A 17,907-nucleotide genomic window follows, 5' to 3' on the forward strand; every position below is an offset into this window, starting at 1 on the left:
GAAAAACACACAAGAAAGATAAAAAAGAACAAACAAACAAACAACAACAAACTCCCTCCCCCCAGGAGAAAATATTATACTTTGATCAACATTGAGTCTCCATAGTTTTCCCTCTGGATGTAGTTGGCTTTTTCCATGACAACTCTTTTGGAATTGCTTTAAATCACTTCATTATTGAAAAGAGCCACTTCTATCATAGTTGATCATCACCCAATCTTACTTTTACTGTATGTAGTAGTCTCTTGGTTCTACTCATTTCACATAGCATCAGTTCATGTAAGTCTTTCCAGGTTTTTCTGAAATCAGGCTGCTTGTCATTTTTTACAAAATAATAGTATTCTGTTACATTCATATACCATAATTTATTCATCCATTCCTCAGCTGATGGGCATCCACTTAATTTCTAATTCCTTGCCACTACTAAAAATGCCTGTCACAGATATTTTTGTACATGTGAATCCTGTTCCCTTTTGTGTAATCTTTTTGGTATACAGATCCAGTAGAGATATTGCAGGATCAGAAAGTATGTACAGTTTGATAGCCCTTTAGACATAATTCCAAATTGCTTTCCAAAATGATTGGATCATTTCACAACTACACCAACAATGCATTAATGTCCCAGTGTTCCCATATCCCCTCCAACATTTATCATTATTTTTATCTGAGAGGTGTGAAATTGTACCTCAGAATTGTCTTAATTTGCATTTCTCTAATCAATAGTGATTTAGAACATTTTTCATAAAAGCCTAGAAATGGCTTTAATTTCTTCTTCTGAAAATTGTCTGCTTATATCAATTAGAAAATGGCTTGTATTCGTATACATTTTAGTCAATTCTCTATATATTTTAGAAATGAGACCTTTATCAGAAACACTGGATATAAAATTCCCTTCCTACCCCAGGTTTTTGCTTCCCTTCTAATCTTGGTTGCATTGATTTTGTTTGTACATTTTTTTTTAATTTAATGTAATCAAAATGATACTTTTTGTATTTCAGAATGTCCTCTAATTCTTCTTTGGCCACAAATTTTTCCTTCTCTATAGATCTGAGAGGTAGACTATCCCTTGTTCTCCTAATTTGCTTAAAGTATCATTCTTTATATCTATATCATGAATCCATTTAGAACTTATCTTGGTATAGAGTGTTAGATGTTGGTCAATGCCTTGTTACTCCCATACTACTTTCCAGTTTTTTGTCAAATAGTAAATTCTTATTCCAAAAGCTGGAAAATTATGAAACACTAGATTATGACAGTCATTGGCTATTGTGTCTTGTGAATCCAACCTGTTCCATTGATCCACTACTCATTTTCTTAGTACCAAATAGTTTTGATGACTGCTGCTTTATAATATAGTTTTAGATCTGGTACAACTAGGTCATCTTCCTTCACATTTTTGTTCATCAATTCCCTTGAAATTCTTGAACTTTTCTACTTCCAGATGAATTTTGTCATTATTTTTTTCTAGCTCTATTAAATAATTTCTTGTCAGTTTGATTGGTATGGCATTGTATAAATAGATTAATTCAAATAGAATGGTCATTTTTGTTATATTAGCTCAGTCTACCCATGAGCACTTGATTAGATTTGACTTTATCTGTGTGGAAAGCATTTTATAATTGTGTTCATATAGTTCCTGACTTTGTCTTGGCATGCAGACTCCCAAATATTTTATATTATCTACAATAATTTTAAATGGGATTTCTTTTTCTATTTCTTATTGCTGGACTTTGTGGGTAACATACAGAAAGACCAGTCATCCTTAATTTTCAAAAGACATCATGATATTGGGATCAGTCTACAGTGTGTTATTCTATGGCTGATCAGTCTAAAACAATTTTGGAAGGCTCTACCACAGATCAGCTATAAATAGCCCATTAATACATTTGGGATGAAGATGTCTCTCTGGATTTGTGCACTGCTTGCACAAGCTCTGCATGATGAACAATGCTTTCACACTTTCCTAGTTACCAGTGGATTGAAGCAAGATGGTGTGCTTGTTTCCATGCTTTTTAGCATGATGTTTTCTGCATTATTGTCTGAAGCCTTCAAGGAGAAACAAAAATGGCATCAAGATCAACTATCCCACTCATGGTAAACTATTTAATTTTAAAAAGCTATAAACCAAGTCCAAAGTAAAGGGAAAATCGGTGTGCCTTTATTTTGTAGATGATTGTGCACTTATTGTATACAGCTTCTGAGGCAGAGGTGCAATAGAGTATGGATTGATTCTCTACTGTTTGTGTTAATTTTGGCCTGCCAATCAAAACCAAGAAAACAGAGATTCATCACTGGCCAGCACCATACCATACATATATAGAATCATTGCTTACAAAGAATGGAGAAATTTTGGATGTTATGGATAAATTCACTTACCTTGATTATAAGAAAGTACCATCTGGAAAATTCTGGGCTTGCACTTTATCTTATACAGACCTTTCATGTTGGTGACAGCAGTGTCAGGACAAATCTGCACCTGAGTCAAGGTTTGCAAATCCCCTTTTTACAATGGTGAGATATGGAGCTGGCTCAAACCCACTTTGAGAGTTGATTATTAAATTTCAATGTGAACATATATACCTCAGAAATTTCAAATGTTATAAATCAGATCTTGATTCATTGTTTATGTTGATTATGTATAATTAAGAACATGAGGAAGAACATGTTAATAATGCAGATTAAAATTAAAAGCATGTCTAGTGTTTTTCCTTCCGGAGAGTCAGTTATTAGACACTTATCAGCACACCCTTGTCTTTTTGTTACTTAAACTTATATACTTACATACTAAAGCATAGTTTAAGTCTTCTCTGTAATATAGACAATGACAGCTAGCATTCTGTTCTACATAAAGCAGGTAGTTAATAAATATTTGGTGTTGATCTTTTCTTAATTTTAGTACTGTCTATTTCAGTGTCTCAATGGATCAAAACAGATGCTAAAGCTAATGCTAAAAATAATAATAAAAGTAGCATTTATGTAGCACTTTATAATAATAAAAGTATAATATAATAATACATATATAATAAATATATAATATATAATAAATATAATAATAAAAGTAGCACTTTAAGGTTTGCAAATATATCTCATTTAATAATAACCCTGGGAGGTGTGTGCTACTATTATTTCCATTTTACAGAAGATAAAATAGACAGACACAAAGTGACTTACCCAGAGTTACAGAGCTAGTAAGTAAGGCTGGATTTCAACTGAGGTTTTCCTGATGCCAGGCCTATGTTATCCTTATATATCTTCTTCTATAGATTGACTCAGCATGACGGAGGTCTTGTAGCATCTTTCCAAAGTGGATCAAGTGAATCATCTATCATATATCATCTCTTACTCATGTTATATCCCCTCCCCCAAGTAAATCTCTTTCTTCATCAGAAAAATCACCATCTCTGTGGCATGAAGTCAAGAACTTTCTGACTTTGTAATTTTATTTATAATCCAATCTTCAAAAGTATACTCTATATTTCCTCACATGTACCTATGGTACATGCTGCCCCTGCTTTAGTCAATCATGATTTGGGATTGGTAAGCCAATTTTCCAAGTATTTTAATGGAAGCATTATTTATGTGTCAGAATATTTTTTTTTCTGAAATGACAAGGGGAAAACAATAACATATGCATTCTTCAAGCAACCATTCATAATGAGGTCTTTCTGAAGATCCCATTTTTTGTGTCCATCCAATTGCCACTGTAATTATTTTGAGTTTACTCTGATTGTATTTGATTCAGATTTATTTGGGGGCATCATGGTCTCCCCTTACCTTCCACCCCCTATTGGAATGTAAACTCTTTGAAGGCAGGGATTGTTTTGCTTTTGTCTTTGTATTTCAGGTTCCCAGTCTCTTACTTCTGCTCAGGAGGTGTTTGTTGAATGAATGAAGATGAAAATGTTCATTGCATCAATAGAGTGGATGGGAAATGAAGAAAGGGGAATGGCAGGTTATATGCGTGTGAGAGACAGAGAGTACCTAAATAGCTCTAGAATGTAATGGACCAAGAAATAATCTCTCCAGAAAGTGATGAAACTGTCATTGAAAACACTTAATACTGAAATGGACACAGCTCAGGAAAATAAATAACTGGCCCTTGGGAAATGGACTGTATGACTTCCAAAAAATAAAAATGGGGAATGAAGCCCTTTGACAGTTCTGTAATGTGCTGAATATCATAGATTGTTCTGGCAGTTTGCTCATTTGGATAAAGAGTTGGAAATGCTTGAGGGTCTCTATTTTCCCTCCTCCAAGAACACATTGTTTAGGGGTAGTTGTGTGTTGATTGCCTAGGAAACTGCAAAAGGAAAGGATTGATTCCGATGTGTTAACATGCTTCAGGCATCATGTCAAACAGTGCAAATCATGGGCAAGCAAACAGTATAAAGGATATACTCTAAGATAAGGTTTTCTCCTTTCTTATAAATGTAAAGAAAGCACCACTGGTAGAAAGGAGGTTAATGTTATAAATTTTGGGGGCCTTTTCAGGAGAAATTTCTGGTTAATTTAGATTGAGGGATTCATTGACTTGATTTTTGCCTGTGGTCAGGAAGCTCCTTGTTTACTGGGATGGACCTGACAATATAACCCATTTTGGAGTGCTATGTTTATGAAACAATCTGTCATGGGAGCAGCAGCAGCAACAAACCTAGCAGACATATTAGACACCTACTCATTTTTAAAAGAATTTCAGATTATCTGGAAACAACTCTACTAGTAACATCTAATAGCTCAATGAGCTAAGCCAATAATGCAGCACAGGCTGATTTCCCTTATAATGGAATCATTTAAAAATTAAAAAACAACTTCACCATAACAATAACAAGAAGATTTCTAATCCCCAACAAAAGACCAACTCAGCAATTATCAATTCAATAATTTCTAGAAATTGAGCTGGATTTTATTACAATGGAATCTGACCACATATGTCAGCAAAAAGGGAAGCTGGGAGGAGGAAAATTTTAATAAAACTAATAGGTCTCATTTATATTTGATTTTAAGGTTTGTAAAATACTTTGTATTATGTTATCTCTTTTTATCCTCTCAACAATCCTGAGAATTTAGGTTTTTTTTTTCTATTCCTTTTGTAAATAAAGAAACTGAGGCTTAAAAAGTTTAAGGGGCAACTAGGAGGTACAGTGGATTGAGCACCAGCCTTGAAGTTAGGAACCTGAGTTCAAATATGATCAGATACTTAACACTTCCTAGCTATGTGATCCTGAGCAAGTCACTTAAGCCCATTTGCTTCAGCAAAAATATAAGTAAATAAATAGAAAGATAGACAGATAAATGAATTAAATGACTTGTACAAAATCATGTATTGTAAGTATCTGAGGTGTAATGCAAATTCCAATCTTTCTGACTTCCAATCCAGTGTTTTTGTTAGGAGAGCTAGGTGACAGAGCAGATAGAGTACTGAAGTCAAGAAAATCTGAATTCAAATATGACTTTGGACACTTACTATGATATCTCGAGCCTAGCTGTATTGACTTCTGCCTCAGTTTCCTTAATTGTAAACTGGGGATAATATAGCACTTACTTTATAGAATTTTGTTGTAAGGTTCAAATAAGTTTAATGTTTGTAATATATAATGCTTGTAATGTAATGTAATGGTTGTAAAAGTGATGTGGCACATGCTTATTCCTTATTCCCTTTCTCTGATTACATGCCTTATACTGTTTATCTTCTTGACAAGAACATTGAAGTTGAAGTTATGAATATCTGCAGTAGAATAAACTTTGCCATTTGCCTTTTATTTATTATGAAGAAGAGAACTAGAATTAATGTAATATGATACAAGGAAAAGACCCTGACTCTGGAGTCATATTGATGCAGTTTGAATGGTCTCAATTCCGGGTGGTCAAGAGGTTAGTGGCAATAAGAGAATTGTTAAAAAACCCCTTTAAATTGGCTGCAAGTTTAGAGTGAAGGAATTCACTCATTCTCAAATTATCAGTTGCAAAATGAGCTTATTGTTGGATAGAAATCAGTTTACCAAAAGACTGACTTCTACAATGGCAGATTTGGTGGAAAATGGAGTTCTGGCACTAAGAATGCTTTCTCAGTGGGCATAAGGGTCCTGGCAGCTGAGTGAGTTGTCTAAGTCTATTTGCAAAGACCTTAGTTGAAGGAAGCAGTTATATTGTGTATCTTGGTGGGGGCTGGGACAGCTCAGATCAGGATTCCTCAATTGAATAAGAATTTAGAACTTCTATGGGAGTTGATTCTCTCATCCTGAAAGATTTGGGCTCTGTCTGGACTCCTTGGAGCCTGGGAGATCCTGATCAAAGGGTACACAATCTCAGAGTGATAATCTTAAAGGGAACAGTTCTCCTCCCCCTTTAATATGATCGGTCACAATTCTCAGGTCTGATGCTTCTTTTCTGTGAAGTCTTGGACAGGAGCCCATCTGACTGAAGGAGATCCAAGCTGCTTTGGTCCTATTCTATGGGCAGAGGAAATAGTGTTGGAAAAAGCAGAATTTTATAATTAATCTCCCTAATCTCCCTATAACTCAGTTTTTCTTAATGTATAAAAAGAGGGAATAGGTTTAGATGGTCACTAAGATCTCTTCCATTTCTAGCATTCTATGATTTTATGAAACAGATAGTTATTTGACCAATTTGGAAAATTTGGGAGAATTTGGAGAGCCACTTAAGGAGATTGACCAAGGGAATTAGTATGGTTCTGTGGTAAGAGCCAGAGAACTAGATTCAAATCCAATTTCTGAGGCTTATAATCATTTAACCTGTATGATCCATAAAGATAAAGTGTGGGGATTGAACCAAATGGGTCTTTGAGGTACCATTTATGGCCATAACTTTGAATTTCTATTGAAGATTATAGTATCACAGACTATTAGAAATGGAAGGTACCTTAGTCCACACCACTTTAAAAAAAAATTATGGAAAATGAAGTAAGGCCTAGATGATTACATAAAGAAAATGAAAAACCAATGAATGAAAGTAACTTTATGTGCAACTAAGTTAGAGAAAAAGGAAATAAAGGAATTTGTGGCCAACTGAGGCAGAGTGTAAACTAATTTAGAAAGGTGAAAATAATGAATGAATAAGCTATTTTTATATAAATTTTTGTGAAGCATTAAATATTTACCTTAGATGGCTGACAAAGGAAGAGCTTCTGAACCCTTTTATAAATGTGATTCTAAATGAGGAAAGAAGGCTGGTGAAGAAGCTTAGTTGAAAGGTTAGGAAATTGTTATTTTATACCATTGTTTCTAATGAAAAGTTCCTATGTACATAAAAAGTATTTCCAGATGATTGAATTACTGCCACAGTTTAGATCTGCAGACTGAATATTCTTGATTTAAATTATTTTCTCCTCTATTCCTAATCCTAATTATGAATCATTTTAATGTCAGCTTCCTCTTTTCTATAAAACAATTAGAGGATAATTGTTTTCAAATAATGACTACAAGCTTTGTGTTTACTTTTTTTTTTTTAACACTAGTAATATTTCCCAGCTGATTTTTTTCTGCATTAGAAGTAAGCAACTCTGTAGACAAGAGAAACAGCTGTCTCTTGGAATATTATAGGTGAATCCTTTCCTGTGAACAAAATGCAATTATTCTCTTTATTTCCAAAGGTAGGAGCGATCAGCTCCAGATAACAGATAATCAGAAACAAAAGTGACTAATAATCCTCCTTTATTATCTCAACCTAGCTATATGACCCTGCTGTTCACCATTATTTAAGTTATTTCCTTCATAATGAATAAGAGGAAAATGGCAAGTGGGACAATATTATCTCCCCAGAAGAATGCTTCAGATTTTGCATAGTTCTGCCTCTGCTAATGTCGACAGTGAAGAATAGGCTCAAATAGCCTAAGGTATTTTCCAGGGATATTGAAAACAAGTTCCAACAATAGTGAAATCAGAATGTATCAAATCAACTTGGACCATTAGTGAGGACCATTTTCTCCATCTAGCAAACAAATATTGTTGAACTTTTATGAAACCAGCCATTCAGATTAACATAGCTCACAGACTGGATGCTCAGTAGAAATTTTATTGGATCTCAAAGAAATAGGACTATGCCAAACAGACTATACTAGTCTATTTAACATAATGTCAAATGACGTGTCATTTTTTAGATTAGGGATGCCTGTTTCTCTATGAGTTAATGAATAAAAATTAAAAAGTATGTATTAAATATTTACTGTGTGCTAATCACATTTCAGAGATGAGAAAGAAAAGCAGTACCTTAGGAAATCACATTCCACTGGAGGAATGAACACTAATCCTGCTTGAACTAGCTGTTCCAAATCTTCTCTTCTCTACTCAGGTCTCTTATTTCAATCCTATTTCCCTCCACTAATTTTTTAGTTGAGGACTTTGATTCACATTTCATGAAAAAACTGAGAGTGCTTAGTGAGAGTTCCCTATTCTTTATTGCTCCTTATTTTATATCATTCAGGTATCTTCCTGTACTATATTTTCCTTCATTCCTATCTCAGATGAAGAAATGCCCTTTCTTTTTACCAAAGCTAACTTCTTTACATAATAGCTAACATTTATATAGCACTTACTTTGTGCCAGGCATTTTACATTTATTATTTCATTTAAGGCTCAGAATTCTGTAAATGCTATTATTATTTCCATTTTGCAGATGAGGAAACTGAGACAAACAGAGGTTAAATGATTTCCCCAGTCAGAGTCACATTGCCAGTACATGGCTGAAGCAGGTTTTGAACTCAAGTCTTGTACTCTATGTACTGTGTCATCTGGCTACTTTTGCCTATATCCTTACTGTCTTTTTTCAGTAGTCATCCTCACTCTTTCTCTTGTTCCCATTTTCATTTTCTTATCTTTTGTCCTTCTTGCCTACAAACATACCTATGTCTTTTCCAGCCTTATAAAAACATTCTTACTTAATCTTTTCACTCATACTAGCTATTGTTCGATATCTCTCTTCCCTTTCTACACTAAATTCCTTAAAAAAAAAAAAACCCTCTTTGCTAGATGCTTTTAACTCCTCTTTTCTCATTCTCTTCTTAATTCTCTGCAATTTAGCTTGAATTGTCATCATGCAATTCAAAAGTTACTAATGATCTATCAAATGCCTCAATTTTTCCTTTCCTTATCTCAATCTTATGCCTTTTAAATCCTCTGAAGGATCTAATATTACTGATTACTTTTTCTTCTGCGACAATCTCTCCTCTGTGGGTTTCATGTCATTATATTCTTCTAACATTAATACTACCAATCTGTCCACTTCCTATTCTTCTCTATTGCTAATTCTTCATCCATGTCATATCCACTAACCATGGTTATCTCTTACAACTCTGCTTTGGAATTTGTCCTTTTCTATACTTTCTTGCTTGGTAATCTCATTAACTCTCAAGGGTTCACCTCTATCTCTTTAAAGCTCATTCCAAAACATATATCTAGCCTAACCTCCCTTTTATGCTACAACAGAACACCACTAGCCACCTATTGTGTATTTCTAACTGAATATTTCATATACACTTCAAATTCACTCAAAACTCAACATATATAAAACTAAATATATTTTTTAACTCATTCAAAGCTTCTTTAACCCCTACTCCAATCAATACTTCTACCACCTTTCTATTCGGTCACTTCTAATCTCAGTATCATTTTCTACTCTTCATTTTTACTCATCCCTCATGTCCAACCTGATGTCAAATCTTCTTATTTTTATCTTAATGATATACTTTCTATTTATCTCCTTCTCTTCATTTATAAGGCCACCATTCTAGATCAAAATTTTATCATCTTTTCTTTAGACTTAGTAGTTTGCCAATTCATGTTCCTGCTTCAAGTCTTGCTTGTTTTCAATTTATCAATTGTTAAAGTGATTTTCTGAAAGCACAGGTTTGACCATGTCATCCTTCTTTCCCACAAACTCTTGTGGTTTCCCATTACCTACAAGTTCAAAAAAATTCTATGTTTGGCATTGAAAGCCTCTCACAATTGAATTCCTTTCTATCTCTTCATTCCTCATACACTCTATTTTCTTCTATGCACTCTATTATTCAGCTATATTGGCCTCCTTGCCATTCCTTATAGACAAGATGCTGTCTCTCATTTCTATTTTTTCACTAGCTGTCCCCATGCCTAGAATATACTCTTCTTTCGTCTCTATCTTTTAGTTTCCCTGGATCTTTTCAAAACTCAGTGTGTACCAGAGCAATAATCACTATCAAAATAAAACCAACCCGATTCATTTTCTGATCATACAATTCCTGGATAGTATCCTTTATGCCATTACTTGTGGGGAGCTGGCACTAATCTACAGGTGATAAAGCCACATTCCTAAGACTCCTCTAACCTTGAACAAACAGACATCTAGATGCCTCCTGGAGCTTCCTACATCATCAAAGGCCTCTGGTTAACTCCTCTTTCAGCGGGAAACAAACCCTTTATCTAGGGTCTCCTCTGTACTGAGTTTGCACGACCCCCACTCCCTCACAAACCACCATAAATACTTGTACTTTTGCCCACAATAAACGAGACTTGATCAGAAAGCCTGTCTTGTCTCCCTTCTGCGCGTCTCTTGTCCCGCCCTTCCTCTTCTCTCTTCGCAGGGCCTTTTACACACACTGTCCAGCAGGTTCTGGACAATTACTTGTCATGCAGGTCATCACAGAGAATATGCTGTAGCTTACTGAAACTCAGTATGTGACTCTCCATTAAATAATCAACTTTTATTAATATTGTCAGGCACCGTGCTAAATACTAGGGATGCAAAAAGAAGGAGAAAACTCATTGCCTTTCAGAAATTTACAATTCAATTGTCAAAGACAATATGCATATGTATACATAATAAAAAAGCTACATATAGGATAAAAAGGAAATATTTAAGAGAAGAAAAGTGTTGGAATTGAGAGAGAGAAGGCAAGGCTTCCTTGAGAAGGTGAGGTTGTAGTTGGGATTTAAAAGAAGTCAGGAATGTTCGTAATTGGGGTGGAGAATGGAGAGCATTCCAGGCATGGGACATAAAACCAGAGAAAATGCTTCAAGATGAGAGATGGAATATCTTATTTATGGAACAGTTAGGAGTACAATTTCACTAGATCAAAAATTATGTGACAGGGAATAAGAAGTAAGAAGCCTGAAAAGATATGAGAGTGATCATTTATGGAGGCTTTTGAATATCAAACAGAAAAGCTTTTATCTTCTCTAAGAGGCAATAGGAAGACTGTTATTATGGTTGAGTCATTTCAGTATTGTCTGATTCTCCATGATCTTCTTTGGAGTTTTCCTGGTAAAGATACTAGGTAGAATGGTTTGCCATTTCTTTCTCCAGACCATTTTACAGATGAAGAAATGAGGAAACAGGATTAAATGACCTAGCCAAGATCACATAGCTAATAAATATTTGAACTCAGGTCTTCTTAACTCCAAGGAGCAGTGCTGTATTTACTGTGCTATTTAGCTGCCCAAATAGGAAAATGAGAATTTATTTTGTGGGGTGTGTGTGTGTGTGTGTGTGTGTATGTGTGTGACATGATTCAACTTGCATTTAAAAAAAAATCATTTCATTGACTGAATGAAGAATACTTTGGAAAAGGGAGAGACTAGAGGCAGGCAGATCCACTGTGAGGTGATGAGGGTATACTCTAGAATCATGGCAGTATCAGAGGAGAGAAAGTGGCATATTCAAGAAATGTGCAAAAGTGGTATCAGCATATCTTGGAAAAATCTTGGTTGGGGCATAGGGTGAGGTACAGTGACAGGGTGATGAATCCAGGATAACTATAAGTTATGACCCTGAGGAGTTGGGAAAATGCTATTGTCCTCTACAGTAATAGGGAAGGTGGGAGGTAGTAAGGATTTAAGGGAAAGGATTCTGTTTGGGATTTATTGAGTTGAAGATGTCTATTGGACATTCAGTTCTAGAAAGGCATAAGAAGATGTGAGATTAGAGGTAAGCAGAAAGCTTAGGGCAGGAAAAGTAGATTTGAGATTCATCAGCATAAAAATGTGTTGTGATACGGGAGCCACCTGTCAGTGGCTGCTGGAGGGCTAACTCAGACCTGTAGAATGGATCTCTTCATGTGAGAGGAGGAGGAGGAGGAAGAGGAGAAAGAGGAGGATGAGGATGAGGATGAGGATGAGGATGCAAGAAGATTGAGAGGTAGTTGCTTTGTCTGACCTCTTTCCTCTTCTCTCTGCCTCCAATTTATTTCATTCCCAGTCCACAAGCAACACCTATGTCAGTAAAGACTGCTTTGCAACTCCTTCAGATGTTATGATCCACAGTTGTGGAGGCTCTCGGAGAATTGACCTGCTCCTTCACTTAGGCATGGTCCTTAACAGAGATGATTATTAAATTCATGGGAATTGATGAGATTACCAAGTAAAATAGTATAGAAGAGGAGAAGAGAGGCCAGGACAGAACCCTGAGAGACATCTGTGGTTACAGAACATGATCTGAAAGAGGATCTAGCAAAGCGAGATAGAAAAGGAGCAATCAGGCAGGAAGAAAATAGAGATGATGACCTGAAAATATAACCAGAAGAAAGTATTAGGAAGGGGAAGGTGATCAGCAATGTCAAAGAGTCCAGAGAGGTCAAGAAGAATGAAGACTGAGAAAAGATCGTTGGATTTGGCAACTGCCAATGCAAATCTGATTCTTTAGAGATTAAGTTATTCAGTAAAGTCAGTTAGGTGCCATATTGGATAAGAGAGCTGAATTTCAGAAGACCTGAGTTCCAATCTCAACTCAAATGCTTTCTAACTGTATGACCCTGGGTTAATCAGTTTCCTCATTTGTAAAATGGGGATAATAATAGCATCTACCTCCAAGGCTTGTTATGAGGATTAAAAGAGATAATATTTGTAAAGTGCCTTACAATCCTTAGAATGATATTCTAATAAATAAAATATATAATAAAAAATAAAAAGCTATTGTTTTTATTATTATTACTTATAATAGTTTATAATTATATAAGATCAATTAGAGAACATTGGCATTAAGAACAAAGACCAGGTTTTGTATGAGAGTCAGTTTGGAATCATTGGATACGCTCTGGAATTTTGAAACATACAACCTGGCCTGTTTTCTTCTTCCTTTTCTACTGTGAGCCCAGTTCATCATTCACCTGAAAAACGTACCCAGGATAGAAATAATTATGAATAAACTCTGTTGATCAGGATCTTCAAGAAACAGTATTTTTAAAATTTCATAGCTGATATAATAGATCTAGAGATATCCTTATAAAATTAGGACATTTGTGAAGACATCTTTGAGGAAAAAGGATTTAATGGTGCATAGAAAAAAACATTGAATTCAGAATCATAAAACCTTGCTTCAATGACCATCCAATAACTGTGACTTCGAGCAAGTCACTTCACCCATGTGGGCCTCAGTTTCCTTAACTATAACATGTTCAATTGATCTTGTTGTTCAGTTGTTTTGATCATGTTTGGTTTTTCATCATGTTTTCTTGGCAAAGATACCAAGTGATTTGAGAACCAAGGTTAAGTGACTTGCCTAAACTCACACATCTGAAGCCAAATTTGAGCTCAGTTCTTCCTGACTCCAGGCCCACTGCTCCATCCACTGTACCACTTGACAACCAAAAAGGTTGGGTTAACTGACCTCTGAAGTCAATTACTCTCTATAATCCAATCTTCATTCTCTGAACTTTATCATGCCATACAAGGTTCTTGATTCCAGAAGTTCAATTCACCCCAGAATTTCTCCCCACTCCTGCAGGCTCTTTTTCTGATTGGGTTCTTCATCTCAAGATGTTATTTTTATGAGAAATGACTAGGTTGTCCATATTCTTGTTCTTTTCCAGATTTCACTCATGAATCTACAGACTTTTTCTACCATGCCTTTCTCAGACACCCCTCTTCTTTTGGAAGAATTAAGGAAGGAGAGAGCAATTATAATTGGGAGGCAGCAGGAAAGGTTTCACAGAAAAAGGTGATGGGATGAGGTAGAACAGCTAGATCAGATGGTACAGATCAGAAACAGGGCAGGTGAAAGCTTCTGTATCAATTAGCAATGAGATCAAGACTAGGAATGACCATTATTACTCCAACATGAATAAGATGGGGGGATCAAGTATCAAAAAGAAAAAAAAAATCAGTACTGAATTGAATCACACTATGATTAGTGTGAGAAGTAGAATTTTTCTTTCCCCAAATCAAATCACTTTGTTCTATTTGTAAAGTGTTACTTAGAAGGGAAAAAAATGGTGAGCTTGCAAAACTAATGCTTCCCTTCTGATTAACTTGACATCAGAAGAATTACTTAGAGTCTGCATCTTTCACAAATTTGAGGCTCATTTTTAAGTTTGCAAAGATCAGATACTGTGATTTTCTTTGGTGCCTGTTACTTTTGCTAGGGTTGAGGAGTGGATGTTCTAAGTTTCAGATTCAGGTTTATCTGAAAAAAGGTCTTTTGTTTATGAAATGTCAAGAATGAATTAAATAGTTCAAGGAAAATTGATCTCTCTCTCTCTGTGTGTGTGTGTGTGTGTGTGTGTGTGTGTGTGTGTGTGTGTGTGTGTGTTTGGCTTGTTTGTCTCCTGACAACTTAGGGATTTGGGAAAGAAAATAAGCACAGTTTCAAGATTTCCATTTTCAAAACATTTCTGGCAAAGCTCTGGGATAGCCCTTTACATTTTTCTCAAGTTTAGTTTGTCTTAGAGTTTCGTTGTTTTTATTTTTTTTCCCTTCTGATTTTAGTCCATAGAATATGCTGATCAGTGCATATAGCTAATGGGAAAAGATAGACTTACAGCAAGACTCACTTTGTTACATAGATGTTAAGGTTTATCTAAATCAAAACTATTGTAAACTAAGCAGAGCAATACCAGCTAGCATTTTTGAGGCATAGAGGAATCTTAAGTCAATGAAATTCAACATTTTTTTTTTTTTACTAAGACTTATTATGTTCAAGAAACTATCCCAGGTCCTGGGGAAACAAAGAGCCTTATCTGAATTTTACATGCTTTTGGCAATAGCATTTCTCAATTAGGGGGACAATTTAGGGTGACTTTGCTTCTTGACATAGTCACTTCTGGTACTATGATTTGTTTTCACAAGGTCACTTAATTAGATGACACTATTAGTAATTTGAAAATTTGTCCTTTTATTATCCAGTCTTTTTTGAATAAGAAATTTAAGGTGAATGGTCTAATTGCTACTCATCTATCCAAGCCATGAGATTATAAAACCCTTGATATGGCCCTCAGTCATTTTATTAGGGAAGGAAACTCTTCTCCACGTTCAAAAGAATAGTTGGCTGTCTATTGTCTTATATCAGCTAATCCCCTTTTGATCTTTCATTTCATTATTCACAGAAGGGAACAGATAAACTTCTTAAAATTAACTCAGAAAGAACAGCATCTTGGGTCTTGCATGAATGATTAATTTGAATCTCCTTGTATAACTTTATTTAATTGCTGGTTTAAGGTGCATTTTCAAATATGTCTTTATCTCTGTTTGGAGATGATTTAACCTTCTCTCTGGTGACCATATGAGTAAGACAGGATTTGGGCTTGTTTGTTTCCACTTAAAATGACAGATTGTGCTAACAGGGCTTCACTGCATCATTCAAGAAATTAATTTACAATGTCAGATTAAAGAGATGGATACAGGCCATATATGATTAATACAAATAGTTGTATAATGGAAATGCTATTGGAATTAAAAGAAAAATATTCCAGTCTAAGTTGACTTACTCACTTTGGAATATGTTGATTTTAACAAAATCATAGATTGATAGAAGGAGTTGGTTGATCCTAGAGAATTTATGATTTTGAACCACTGCCATTTTCCATTATATTGAGACCTTAATTCTTCATTCTAGGTCTTTTTTTTTTTTTTCCTGAGGCAAGTGGGGCTAAGTGACTTGCCCAGTGTCCCACAGTCAGGAAATGTTAAGTGTCTGAATTCAGATTTGAACTCAGGTCTTCCTGACTTCAGGGCTAGTGCTCTATCCAGTACATCGATGAGTTGCCCCCTGGGTCTTTTGAAGTATTCAAAAATAGTATTTGCAGGTATTTGCAGCTGAATAAAGAGAGATAATATTTCCTTATCGGTGTGATCATTTTATTTTTCAAAGTGTCCATGTTTAGTAGAAAATATTTCTCAGATAGTTTCCAATTATAGTTTCAATGAAAAAATCATTGACCAGTTATGGTTGTTAGGGACAGCATAGTGTAGAGCTTAGAATATTTGATGAAGAGTCAGGAAAACTTAGGTTCAAATGCAGTATTAGAAGTTTATTAGGTATGTCAGATTATTTTACTTCTCTGAGTCTGTTTCCTCATATTTAAATGAAAGGATTATAATATACTTATCAACTCAACATCTATGAATCTATGAATTCTGATACTAGGATGTGCTAGCTATATTGGTTATAAAGTACTCCTAATCAGCCATTTTATTAATAATGGAAAAGAACAACATAGAGAAAAAAATGTTTTATCAGTTCAGAGCCTCATTGGTGGGCTCAAGAAATAATCATTTCACCTTCACAGCACACCTTTGGGGATGTGGCCTTTTGAAATTAAAGCTCTTGAGGAATTAGTAATAAAGAAGATGAAGATTAATGAGAGTAGTAAAATGCTCCCTATAAAATTTGCATGACTACACATATAACCTAAATAGAATTGCTTGCCTTCTCAATGATGAGGGTGAGGGGAGGTGAGGAAGGAAGAAACAAGAGAATTTGGAACTCATAGTTTTTTTTTTTTTTTAAAGAATGTTAAAATTGTAACATATAGCTGAGGAAAATTACAATAAGAGTAAAATAAAATAATAAAAATAATAATAAAATAAAAATTCACTCTTCACATTACTTTATGTATTATATATTAGCAGAGCTGGATTTACATTTTAGAGGACTGGATGGTGTGACTAGAAGAAGCCATATAGATCTAACAATGACAAATAAATATTTCTCTATCTAGCTTTCTATGATATTGTCATCTGTGGCTGAAGCTCAAGTTCATGCACTGAGGTCCCAAGCACATGAGGCTAAATAGTAATTGGACCATACTCTATTAATATATAAGCTTGGAGAAAGAATGGCCCCCACCCACTCTTTGTGCAAGTCCTGATGTGTTGTATAGGAAATGACGATTTTGGTGGGTGGAGGCAGAGGGGTGGAGAAAGAGGGGAAAGAGACTGCTGGCTGGTTCCTGTTGCAGCTGCTCACATTGCTATCGCGATCCCTCTTCACCTCCACAGAAAATAAAGATTGAAGATTATCCCTTAACCTGAATTCCTGACTCCAGCTGATTTTAAATACACGGTCATCACAGTCACCAATAGTGGGTCAGTCCTTTGGGTCTCCAGTAATTTGATAAAATGATACTTTAAAAGAAAACTTATTATTGGTCATGAAACTTTCACATGGATTTATCCAGTAGTATCCTTTGAAGGAGTAAAATTCAAGGAGAGTAGAAGGAGATCTAGAAAAGTCTTTGTATCAGGGAAGTCAAACAAAAGCACAGTACTACAGATAAGAATTGGATGTGATCTATTAGATCACTCAGTACAAAGCTCTTATTTTATAGATTAGGAAACTGAAGACTACAAAAAGCAATTTACTTGCCTAAGTTCCAGCAAACATTAAATGGTAGATCTGGGATGCAATAAAGAACTTATGACTTCAAATTGAGTGCTTTTTTCATGTTGTAAGTTATCTTTTCACTTGGATGAGTGAATGAATGATTATTATTCACTTCATCACCTCATAACAGCAATAGAAGTGTCAAATAAAATAAAATAACAATAACAACAAAAAACTCAAGGAAAACAATTTCTCACAAAGAAAATCAACTCAGAAACATCAAAAGGCTGAAAAAACTAGTGAGAAAAAAGGCTACAATGAAATTTCTTTCAATGTGAAAGGAAATGAAGGTCTCCAGAAAGGAAGAATAATTTAACAACAATG

This window comes from Antechinus flavipes, chromosome 4 (genome assembly GCF_016432865.1).
Source record: "Antechinus flavipes isolate AdamAnt ecotype Samford, QLD, Australia chromosome 4, AdamAnt_v2, whole genome shotgun sequence".
NCBI lineage: Eukaryota > Metazoa > Chordata > Mammalia > Dasyuromorphia > Dasyuridae > Antechinus > Antechinus flavipes.